Source organism: Pleurodeles waltl, chromosome 5 (assembly GCF_031143425.1).
Source record: "Pleurodeles waltl isolate 20211129_DDA chromosome 5, aPleWal1.hap1.20221129, whole genome shotgun sequence".
NCBI lineage: Eukaryota > Metazoa > Chordata > Amphibia > Caudata > Salamandridae > Pleurodeles > Pleurodeles waltl.
The window spans coordinates 1,131,264,282-1,131,276,997 of record NC_090444.1 but is presented as its reverse complement, the minus strand read 5'-3'; the positions used below and the strand labels follow the sequence as shown (position 1 = coordinate 1,131,276,997).

General features: G+C 39.1%; 1 protein-coding gene across 2 annotated transcripts in view; it reads left to right on the top strand.

The window, feature by feature from the left end:
* LOC138296311 (zinc finger protein 398-like) overlaps positions 1–12,716 on the top strand; it is a 98,022-nt gene that overhangs the window by 69,635 nt on the left and 15,671 nt on the right. The gene's annotated exons all lie outside the window — the stretch shown is intronic.

Genomic DNA, 12,716 nt, shown 5'->3' with positions numbered 1-12,716 from the left:
CATTGAGAAGTATCCAATTGTATGTCAATAATTGTACGCAGGAATATTTTCCAAACTAGAAATTTTGTGACATATAAAAAGTAATGTCAAATTGATAAAATATTTGTCTTAAACTAAAGTAACAGTATTTCATGCAAATAATTAAATTAAGAATTTATTACCCATACCACCTACTTTTTCCTTTTTTATTTTAACTTAAAAGTGTTCCTGCATGATGTGGTGTTTAGTTTGCATTAAGAAAGTCTTTTTAAACACCAGTTAGTGTCTATATATTTTTATAATGGAGCCAGGAAAGGTTCAGCCTCTGTCTCACATACAGAAAGAAGGTGTTCTAAAGATATTCTTAAGGCAAAGTCCTAAAGGATTAGAATTTCTCTGCGATGTAGAGAAGGAGGAGGAACGTGTTTCAGGGCCTACTGTACCCTGCAAGGATAACATTTGATTGATATATTTATTGAGTTTTATCAGAGGATTACTTCAAAGCATTGAAGGAGATAACAAATGTGAAGTATGATGAAGAGAAACTGGAAAGCAGTGACTATCAGATGGGGCAAGTGCCTTTGCCGGATATTCTTCAATTGCGACCCCTGATCTTTGTTCTGCACACAGATGAATCATTGCTACATCTAATGCTGAATTCTCCCTTTTGATTTTGATTTTGATTTTCCTAGCTAGATAATATCTGGTTTCAACATTTCAAGAGACAATAAGAGACTGGTGAAAGCAAACAAATATGTAGTAATTTGTAATGAAATCATGCAACATGGATAAGTGTTTAGAAAGTGTTATTTTTAAATATAAAATAACTATTGATCTATAGTTTAATAGATAATAGGAGCATGAGAAAGTGATGTGTCACCTGTCCTTTCACAGATATAACAGTAGCAATATTTTGAGTTAGGTATTTCTGGAATACAATCCAAATATATAAATAGCATGTATATTTTAAGCCGAATTCAAAGAATTGAACATTTATTTAGAAAATCTAAGGAATGGAGATAGCAGTTAAATATGAGGGAACCATAACAAAATATTTGAGCCACAATTTAAGGCTAAAGTCCTCCTAAAGTGAAATGCATAGCTAAGCATTGCCAATTGTTTGGGGAACCTCGATTAATTTATGGGCCATCCCCAGGAGCAGCTGATAAATATATACTGCAGTGATGCATTTAAGAACTCTGAGCCATCATTATTAAGGACGAAACCAGGTGCACCAGGATGAACTATTGTTTTATCGCTAAATAATATATTAAAAAAAGATTCCTATGCCCGCAGCTTTCACGGTCTAGGGCTAAACACATCTAGTTTTCTGTCTGTGATAAACAAAAAAGAATAGAGTCCGAGGCAGTGAGGCTCATGGAGGGCTGCCTGTTTTATGTGCTCTAGCAGTGGTACTCTGCTCTGAAGTTCTGCACCAGTCCAGAAATAGAATGGATCTCTGCCGAGGACACTCCTTGTGAGTGGTATATGTGGTTCTTTTTGAGACTTTACCCAGAAGCAGATACCCTTAGATTTGCCCCATTCATGCAAATCAACTGATTTGTAATAGGTGGCTAGTTATATGCCAAGAAGCACATGTATTCTAAGCCCAGAGAGGCCTAGGGAGTATGCTTTTCTGCAGATATTGAAATCCTTGCAATGGTGGATGAAGGAAAGCTGGGGCATGGACTGGTCTTAGATGATCAAGATAAACGGCTGAGAGGAGACCTCTTACATATGAAGGATGGCATACGTTGCTGGGATGGGAAAAGTGACATCTTCCCACAGGGTAAAGGAAGCTGTTAGTGAGTACTTTACTTCCACTGAAAACCGAAAAGCAACATAGAAATTCAGAGGGTACCCATTTTAGGACTCATGCTTTTCTGGCACCTGGGGATGTGCAATTCATCTACAAAAGACCTCTAAAATATCAAATCTAAGATTAAAGCAATGGAAATCTCATAGGAATCTTTGTCACACAGATATCAGTGGTGGAGGCAGAGTTGAAAGCTTCAGTGTACAGGATCAGCACTTTTGAAAGGATTGTAGAAAATGTGGTTTAAACCCTAAATGAGTTGCCAAGCTTTCAGCATTGCACTGTGGCCACCTTAGTCATGAAGGATGTTCAACATGAGAGCACAGATATCACACATCAAAGGCATGGAACAACTATGCCCTGGCTTTCCCAGAGCTTTAAGAAGGGGTCTTTGACAAAGAGGTTCCCTAGTTTCTGTATGAAGCAGTTAATGAGACACAGTTTGCCGCATTCTCCTGTTACTGCTAAGGGGGGCAGGGGGGGGGGGGGGGGGGCATTTCAGTCACACCTCCAAAGGGCATAGAGAGCTGGCAAAAGCTGTGGGCACTGTCATTGCAAGACTTGAAAGAAAGAGCTCACAAGGCAACAGTCATTATTTTCCTGTACCTAACCAGGGAGATGCTGAACATAATTTAGAGTTTAAAAGAGAAGCATTCACTTTATAATTTAGCAAAATTTCCACTCTACCAAACCTGAAGTTCCCAAGCCCCAGTTATAGGTGAAGGAAGCATTAGGTTTTCATTGGTGAAGCCTCAGTTGGCTTTGACGTAAATGCCTAGCTTGGTGACTAGGCCTCTGGTATAGTGATGGTCTACCACCCAAACATCCTTACCGGCCCAGAATGAATCTCTAATTTTGGCTGGCAGTCCTTCGGCAGGGTAGTGAAGTCCATGACATGCAGGGTCAGGAGAGTGAAGGCCATTAAATGCAGGATCTGTGGTCTGCCTTCCAGGGTCCAAATGACCCTGACAGTCTCTATTGAAGTATTCTAGGGGACAAATACCTATGCCATTTTGTGGCCATCTGTCAAAGTCTGTCTAAATATACCTTCATTCAGGTCCAGTAGCCAGTGCTTTTTTGGATCATCTGAAGAATGAAGTCGTCAAGACTAATTGTGCGCAATGGCGTGCCCTGAGTGGGTGCCGGGCCTGAGGGGGAGCTCTGGAGGTTCAGACTGTGATACTGTGCACCTAAAAGAGGTCTTAGAGATCCAAGTTTAGTCAAAGAGGAACTTTTTATCTTTATTAATAGTGCAAAAAATTAAAATGATTCAACTCAGTCGTGTTTGGCATGTGATATAAATGGTGATATTCTCCTACGCAAATATTTTAGCAAAGCAAATATGGCTCATAGAAGAAGAGATACTAATTAGGTACTAAGGCAGCAGCATTTTGCTTTTTCTGAGAAGGAAATGTTACGTATCCAGGAATTGCTTCCTCCTCTCTCTGCCCTGATATTCACTGCCCAAATAGTGATGAACATCTTCTAGCTTTCTGTTGCGACGTTGTCACAGATGTAATTAGTATTCTTTTTCCCTTTGAGCCATGAGCTGGCAACAGTAAGAGATTACTGTTTATTCACCTTAGTGACATTATCATTAAGGATAATCTTTAGCCAAAACATCAAGTATATTCATTGTTCGTAAGAAGCAGAGTTGTAGTTAGAACATATATGTACTAAGTCATAATTCAACAACAGATAAGAAATAATGAACACCAATAAGAGTATCTCAAAGGGTTAAACTACAGACCTCTGAAGAGTAGATGTAGCTTTATCCATGACAATTAAACTGTTACCTGTACAATCACTTTATATCTAACTCATTTAAATTGTAATAACTTAAATATTGTAATCTGCTTTTAAGAACATTACTGGTTTAAAATTAATGATTTTTTATTATGTGATGTGTATATTTAGCCAGTCCTTTATGCTATTATTTTTATGTGGTCAGTAAGGTGTATTGAGAGTAACACTACAGTCTACTTCACAACGTCACCAATGGCTTTCCCTTTTAACATGAACTTGGTGCTTAGGATGTAACAATAAGAACAGAAGAGAGATATTCCACTCTCTGTTAGTCTGAGGATAAGTTAAACTGAACTCTTTCTATACAGTAGTAACTAAACAATGATTTCCACATATACATCTGAAATCATGTTACACAATAGCATATTACTTTCATAAATTTCACATGCACATCTGTGGTGCGTAGAACCCCTAAAATCTTCCACCACATAAAGACTCCCATGGATGGTGGATTGGGGATGGTGGTAAACCTCAATTTCATGAGGCAGTGTATCCCAAGTTAACATGCAAAACAGCATATACAGCATATCACAAAAAACAGTAATTTCTGTAAAGACAGACTCAATAGGTGAGTTCTAGAGCATATTCAGACATTCAGAATGATTTAGATATAGGATTTAAAAGGTGCAGATGCATAAAGTCATTGCCATGAAGGCTCTCATCAATAGAGCGATTGTAGAATAACGGACAGAAGCAAAAATATTCTAAGTCCCAAATGGGCAGCAAAATCAGTAATAAATGGGACAGCATCCCTAGGAGCATGGGAAAATCATCTGGCTCACCCCCACATTTGAAAGGTCATACAGGAAAGCTCCAAATAGAACCTTATAGAAACTGCAGATTCAAGATAGTGTGAGCAAAAGAATTACAATGTTAGCAAATCAGAGCACCGAAATAAAAAGCATCATACTACTTTACAACTATCCCACTACATAAAAATTGATTTAGCCCCCCTCTTGCTAATCTCATCCCGGGATGGTAGAACAAATGAGTTGCAAAAGAACAGTGAACTATTGTGAATGAATGTAATACAGTGATTAGTCTGAAGAAACCTTGAAGGTTGAGACATTGCTGAGCCCATGCTAAAGAGTCTTCTTCGAGAACAACATTGTTTGGAAATAAACAAACATGATTTTGCTTGACTGTGTGCAGCAAAAGTAATAAACAGTGACTTTTAGGGTGAGATATCTATTTTAAAGATGGTGTCAATGCCTATTGGAGGCCTAGTTGGCATGAACCAAGAAAAAGCACTTTAACAAGTCAGTATCATCTAAGTGTAGATCCATATTCTGCATGCTGTTAATAATTCACAAATAACATTATTGCACAAGACATCTTCTACAAACCATTCAAAGTGTAAACCAATGTACACAATATTATCCAAAGTTCTATAGAAATTCTTAAAGTGATAAATAGAAAATGTCTGTAAATGTATAATGTGTGAGTAAAGTAACATTATTAAAAATATGTAGGTCCAAGCAAGTATTTAAATAAGTTTTAAAAAATGTAATAAAGGTTAATATAAATACTCTGGCTTATCAACCTTATTAAATGAATATAAACATATATTTATGGTCTACAAAGAGAATTAGCATTAGTTAAACCATTAGCTTCACAAACTAGTTCATCTTTAAGACATTAACAAGATGTAAAAAACAAAACATCAAGGATTACTGCTTGAACCTAATGCTTGTTGCCTGCTAAGCAGACTGTAGGTGGGCTGACAGGGTTGAAAAATAGAGGCCATAATCTATCCTGTAAAACAGTCCGTGCCTCTTTGTAACTTACAACCCCAAACATTTCAAACAAGGGGAGTGAAGATATTGTTGTGTGCAAAATGGATAACTGTCTCTATCTCTCCTGAGTTGATTCGCATGGCCCAACATTGCTCTCATTGAAGTGCCATTTTTCTGTGTTAGTACGTACAGGTCTAAGTTTCAGGTACCATAGAATGTCTTTGCTATCATGTATTCAGGCAGTAGGGGGTTACCTTTTAGTATTGCAGAGGCTTTGCTCCTGTTTTAGCTCCCAGAAGTATTGTAATAATGTTACTCCAAACGTTTTCACGTGCAATCATATTTAGTGTGTTCTTTATGTGGGATATCCATTTAAAATTTCTGGAGTCTTTCAAGGCTCATGGCATCATAATGGGAGTTTAAGTACTACTTGACAGGTTTTCCCGTGGAGTCTAACCACACAGTAGTATACCTGCAGCTAGCTCATGTCCTCTTCAGTGTTTAAGCCTCATCAGTATCAGCTGTGAGGAGCACACTGACCTATGTGTAGAAGACTTCTGTGGAAGTGATTCTTTGCTATTTGCACTCTGGGCATTTTATAAGCACCACATAGTTTTGCATCGCAGGTCGCCGTGACAACTGCCTGCAATCTCTATATTTGTAAAATTGCCTAGAGGCAGTGTTTTACGTGCAACATAAGATGAACCCCACATTTTTGCTCATGATCTGTGCAACTTTAGCTCTTTGGTGGATCTGGAATACCAGATGGTGAAATCTGATGCCAAGGTAGTAGTAACTGGCAAGTCTTTCTAGAAAGCTATACTTGACAGTGAAGGTTTGCTTCACTTTGGCTCTCTGGTACATGAGGATATATTTTGTCTTTGTGGCATTCATTGTAAGCTTTTTGTAATAGCATTAGTGTTTGAAGCATTTCACTAAGCACTACATTGTCATTGCAGTTAACAATAGTAACCCCTTATCCTCTGCAAAGAGGAGAAATGCAGTAAGGTACCCAACCCCACCCACGGGCTTTGGTATGTCAAATTTCAGATTAAAGATGTGGCTGTCAACGTTGTTTGAAACAACTTAAATAATAAAATAGCTAGTATGCAGCCCTGACAAACCCAATGCCACTGAGGAATTTGTTTATATATTCCAGTGCCTTGCCCTATATAATCTGGTCAGTGTTCTGGCTATGTAAACGTTCTAGGGATTCAATTAAGTTACCTGGCAATCCCTGCTGTTTCAATGTACGCCAGATGAGAGTTTGATTGGCCATGTCAGATTCCATTTTCAGATCAACAAACATCTAATACAAAGTCAGTTTCTTCAGTTGTATGTATTTTGTTCAAATCACGAGAAGCCTCATGGGCTCCTCAGTAGTACCCAGTCCTTTCCTAAACACTGTCTCAAAATGATTGACATAATTGCTTCTGTCAACCCAGTCATGTATTTGCTTAGCAAGACTTTACTGTAGAGTTGTCTGCCCCATCTACTAATGAGGTGAACCAACCCCAGTTTGCTGGGTCCAGGCAGCTGCCTTTCTTGTGGATGGAATAACAAGTGCCTTCCTCCAGGATTTGGGTACATACAGACAGTTAAATATGGCATTAAAGACAATTCTCCAGACAGGTGCCCACTGGTGTACATCAGCACAATAGAGATTCACTAACTCTCTACTATGGCCTGGTGCCTGTGTGGTATTTGTCTAAGGATGACTGCTGTAACTTCCATTATGACAAATTTCATGGCCAAAGGCTGAGGACCCAAGGCTTGGTCTGCTGGTGGGGGCTATTAGATCTTCAGTGGAGTCATCCACCCATGCTACTTTGGTTGGATTTTAAGTAACCACACACTGAGCATCTGGACTGACATTTGCCCAGTATTATTGTGTTTTACTATTCGTTTGACTCAATTCCCAGTTGCAAACTGTTTGAGATGCCCTTGTAGTCCCATGGGACCAGCTCCCAGGACCTTCTGTAGTTCTTTTCCATAGAAAACTGTTCTCATGGTATCCCTAGCCATACTGCATCCCTCTGGTTGTTTAAACTATCTAAGATTTTTGTACTATTTTTACAGAATGCTCACCATCTGGACTTACATGTCAGGACTATAGTAAACTGTTTAATTCATGCTTCTTTTAAGAAGCATTTTTTGTGAAACCATTTTAGCCTATTTTTGCTTCTGCTGTGATGATGTAGTTTTCTTGTTGCTGTAAAGCAGGGTCTCAAAGCCCTCTACCATTTCCCACCCTCTTACGTAGCCACAATTGTAAGTAAACATCTCCCCAAAATAATAGTTGCCTCTAGGCCCTCATTATGTGTGGCCTGGTTAACTACAGCCCCCTACAGACGTTTATGCAGGCGCTGCAGGTGTAAGTTAATCTTAGTATTCCGATGCCAGCAGTTACATTTTAGCAGTTCAAACCTGCTGACATTTAATGGGTAAAAGATGCCCATTAAAATCCTGGACAATCTGGGTTTGGTACTGTTGCAACAAATCCACATAATATTCCCCATTCCTAAAGGGAAAACTTGTGAATGGAGTTCTTCATCGGCACAATAAACTCCAATCCCAATGATATTGACACTTAGTGGGGCCAATAAATAACGCATTCCTGGCCAGGCCACTCATAATGAGAGCCTAAATGCACTGTACACTGGCCTATAACTCCAAACCCCGTACAGAATGCATAAATGGTATATATCATGGGACGATGTATGGTTCAGTTTTAATCTTGAGTTCTCTTCATGAAGTAAAATATGTTTTTTTCAGTGCAGGGTATTCTCAGGCTTGTATGTTGTTTCCTGAACACTAATCAAAGCTTTACATGGTTCAATGTCTTTTAGATTTCTTTTAAACTATAGCTATTAATAGTTTTTCAGTATAACGAAGTATACAGCATTTGTAACATGTCCTCGTCTTATTTTCTATGCACACATGAATGTCCTTCAGGCACGTTCCCTATTTACTTAAAACAGTCTGTTTTTACTGTGCCAACTTAAAATTACCTTTACATTATAAATCAAAATAAGTACATTTTTACCAGTATTAAGAAAGATAATTTGAAATTCATATTTTCCTTTCACTTTGTAGAATGAGTTTTTGACATTCAAATCTCTTGCTTTTGGGCCTTCTTGCAACTGCTGTAATCAAGTGGGAACCCTAACGTCACTAGAGACCTGGGTTTTCGAATTCATATTGTAGACCACAGTGGCCCCTAATCTGAAATTAGTAAAAACAAATTAAGTAGAATAGCAGTCAGTGTTTCTTTACTGAATAATTGGAGACCCATAATCGATATTGAACAGTGTGTGAAGTGAGAAAATGTGCTCAGTGCTCATACGTGACGCACAAGGAATGCAAAATTGGTGCATCATACACAGTTAGAAACAACCCTAACAAGATAACAATCATAATGAGGTTTTTGAGCCCAAAATGTCAACAGCATTTTGATCCTATCGTGATAAAGGATCATCAATAAGGGGAACTGGAAGAGAAAGAAGAAGAACAGAGTGTAAGGATAAAATTAAGAATTGCAATACAAATTGACTGGTGAATTGAGTTCAATTATTCTGAGAAGATGAAAGAAAAAAGATGTAGAGAAGTGTTAATCCAAAGAAACAAGGATAGGGTAGTCTGTCTCAAAATAAAAAGGGGGAAGAGTGGGTAAATCCAACTCAACTGGCTTGCCAAACAGCGTAAAATGCCTGAATTTCGAGGTCAGAACAATTTTGTTTCATTTGTTTTTATTGATTTCATCTTAGGAGCCTCTGCTTTGTAAAATATACCTCCTTGTAAGGACAGCTCGGTTAATTACAGTAGCTTCTATACTATAATACATTTCTGTTGAAGTAAAAAAAATCGTTTTTATGAAAGACAGAGTGCAACATGATTCTCTCTGCCATCACTCAACTGCTGCCTCTCCTCTCTCCACTTCTCTGACAAGTGTTACCTTGGCAGCCTACCTATGCAACAATCAGTCCACGTTATGAGGGTTCAATTTATTTCCAAATGTGGAGTGGGCGTGTTCTGAAATTGAAGCTGTATATCTGACAGTTTTACAGGCTTGCTGTACACACGCCTTGTGGATGGCCTATCCAAAAGTAAATTTAGTTTCTTTAATGGACAGTATTGATTGTTCTGTATTCTTGGACTTAACATTCGAAAGTGAAAAGTTTAAGTTTATATTGGCTGGATTAAACTTTTAGACTTTCAACAGATTTACTTTTGTTTTTTACATTTGGATTTCTTTGGATGAGCCCATCCCCAAGGTGTGCACAAAAAACCTGTATACCAGTCGGGTATACAGCATCTATTTTAGTTATGTACCACAGTGTCCGTTAGCAGGGAACACTTTTGCTGCTGCCCCAGAATCATCAAAATAACTGTTTACCAGGAGTCACAACGTTTTATTTTGGAGTGCCCTTTTGGAAATCACAAGTTTACGATAGGGTGGGCCTATTCAGCATGCACAGCTTAAGCTAAATGGAAAAGTATTTCAGTCTTATTAAAATTAATCACTAAGGCCATAAGCGTGCAGAACTGTTTTTCAACTACATATTGTTTAGTAGTAATAACAGTTTTCATCTTGCTTAAAGGATTTCCATTTCTCTAGCCTGATCCTTTTTTGAGGAAGGACAAAGGGTCACGACCAAATGTAACAAATGTGATCAATGCAGCTGGAGAAGAAAGCAGGTCAAGTGGGTGACAGACACTTGACTTTTATAGTCGAGCTGGTTAAAAGATAACCCATTTTGAACCCATAATTGATGCTCTTAGGTTATTGTAGTGTGTGGCCTTGACTGAGGAGTGACAAGATTTGCAATTGCCCTTGCCCTGTTACGTAATCCTAAAGGCAAAGCGGGTTGTTACCTGGAGCGCCTATCAGGAGATGGAAATTGCTTGGATGCAAAACAGGTCTTTTTCTCTACTCAGTTTGCAGCTAAGAAAGTAAAGGCTACTGAGAGATCAGAGGGCTACCAAGTTGACCTCCTGCCCCAGGGCAAATCCTCCTGAAGTTAATTTACCTCACAGGAAAAGAAACCTCACTACACAATGGTGACACTGATGTATCAGTCCCATAGATTTTAGACCTATTAAAACACTTGCAGGATGGTAAAGATCCCTCCAGAGAGCAATGTTGTAGTTTTAAATGTGCATTGTTCTTGGTTTCAGTTTCATTTAATTGAATTCTGTGTGGCACTAGCATACAAATGTGCCCAGCTATGGAATAGGTAGGGCTTTTGAAGGTGTACCAGCATCACCTCTCCCTCATCATTTATTCTGACCACAATATACCACATGTGAAGGAACAGCTGGCTGATGGGGGTTTATGATGGCTGAAGGGCCGATGGAGGTATAGTGGATGACCAGCATGAAAATACTAGCTCAGGAGGAACGTCTTGCTAATAGGTCTGTGGAAAGGCTGCTGGTTGTTGAAATTACTTCTTGCTCTTAAGGGGACTCTTGCTAATGTGGAGCCAGGATTCGATGAGTGGACTGGTGGAGTACTGTCTGAAGGGGTAGTACATGAAGACACCACTGGCTGATGCTTGATGATTGGTCAATGATAAATAAAAACACAATAACTTTGACCACCCAAATAAATTGATTTATTTATATGTGTCCTAAAGTAAATCAAGTATGTATAAACCATGGAATGGTGCTCTATAGGTGTTAACTAAAATTCAGGTGAATGTTTAAATACGATGGTTTGTAATTAAGAATCAGTCCTAAAGCATCCTAACCCTAACTGGGGAAAACTCAGTCAAGTACTTGGTGTAAGAAATTGGGTTATTGGTTGAGAGGGGTGGAAGCAACAACCATAATCCTTGTCAGGCAGAACCACACAAAAAAGCATTTGTTCAACATTCAAACATTCATAAAGTGAAAACACAACACAAGAAAAATCCCAAACTAATTTAGAAAAATAGAGTAAAGTTTAATAAACAAAAACAAAATTCCAATCAGTAGAACAGTAGATTTTCAAAAGTGCAAGTGAAAATATCACTTAAAAGCACAAAGTGCCACTCATGATCATCTGGTCACGCTAGAATAGGGAAAAGTCACAAGTTCAGGATGACCGCAGTGGTGCGCAAGTCGGATACAGGGACCAGGTTAGTCCTACGGAAGGGTTACATTCTCAAGTCCTGCGTGAAAGGTTCCGTTAGCGCTGGAGAAGGCCACAAGGAGGAAGTTTTCAGCTTAAAGAGCAGATTATCGATCATTGCGGATGGTCACTGTCAATGCAAAGAGCAGGTCTCACTGGAGCTTTTCATTGGAGGTCTTCGCGGGCGACAGGTTTTCGGCATGAATTGGCCTGTTTACAGTCACTAGGAGCCTTAACTTCAAGATTTTCACATTTTATATTTGGAAGGAGCTTCCATTGATGCCAGCCCAGGACCCACACCCTGGGGGGCACTACTGGGGATCGAGACTCACTCCAGCAGAGGCCATGAGCAGGGCTGTCTTCTAGCAGCAGGGCAGTCTTTCTTCTTAATCTACCACAGGTCCTGGAGTGATGTGATAAGTGGCTCTGAAGGTCTATTATTTATACCTGGCGTCATCCCTTGTGTAGTGGATTCCCTTTCCTGCCCCAACAGGGGTTCTGTTAAGTTCTACCCTTGTCAAGGCTTCAAACCGTCTGTAGGGGACAAAGGGTAGGGCAGACCTGGTGTCAGGTTCCTTTGTGTGTGCTAAGGCAAAGCCCTTTGAAGTGTAAGTGGGGCTGGGCACAGCCACTAGGCATTCAATCTTTAAGGATGGCCCATGCTGTCCATGCCTAAGCCCCCCTCGTCTCAGTGTATAGAAGCAATACGCAGACCACAAAAGCAGAGCCATTTACAGTCATGTAACGTAGGAGGCTGGCAGAAAGCACACTTGGTTTGTACAAGAAAATGAAAAATTTCTAAAAGTGGACTTTTCAGAATTTTGACTTAAAATCCGACTTTGCATTAAAGAGGGGTTTAAATTAAAATTCATTTGAGTGTAAACACAATATCTCTATGCTCTCTCTATCTGCCGATAGCAATTATTAAATGTAACAATGTAACCTGATCTTACTGAATAGGAAAGATAGGGTTTTCAACAGAGAAAAACAAGTTTAAGAGTTTTTCACTGCCAATACATGTGAAACTTAAGAACACATGCCCTACTTTTTTAATACAGTGCACCCTGCCCTGTGAGCCTTTAGAAACTACTTTAGGGGTGACTTTTAACTCTTAAAAAGGAATGTTTAGGTCTTGCAAAGGGGTTATTTTTTCAGGCCAAAATGGCAATAGTTGCTGGATTCAGACATGCTCTGCTGTGCTACTGTTAGTGGGTGGAATAATGAGTGCTGCTGCCTACTAGTAGCATTTAATTTAAAGTACCTGGGT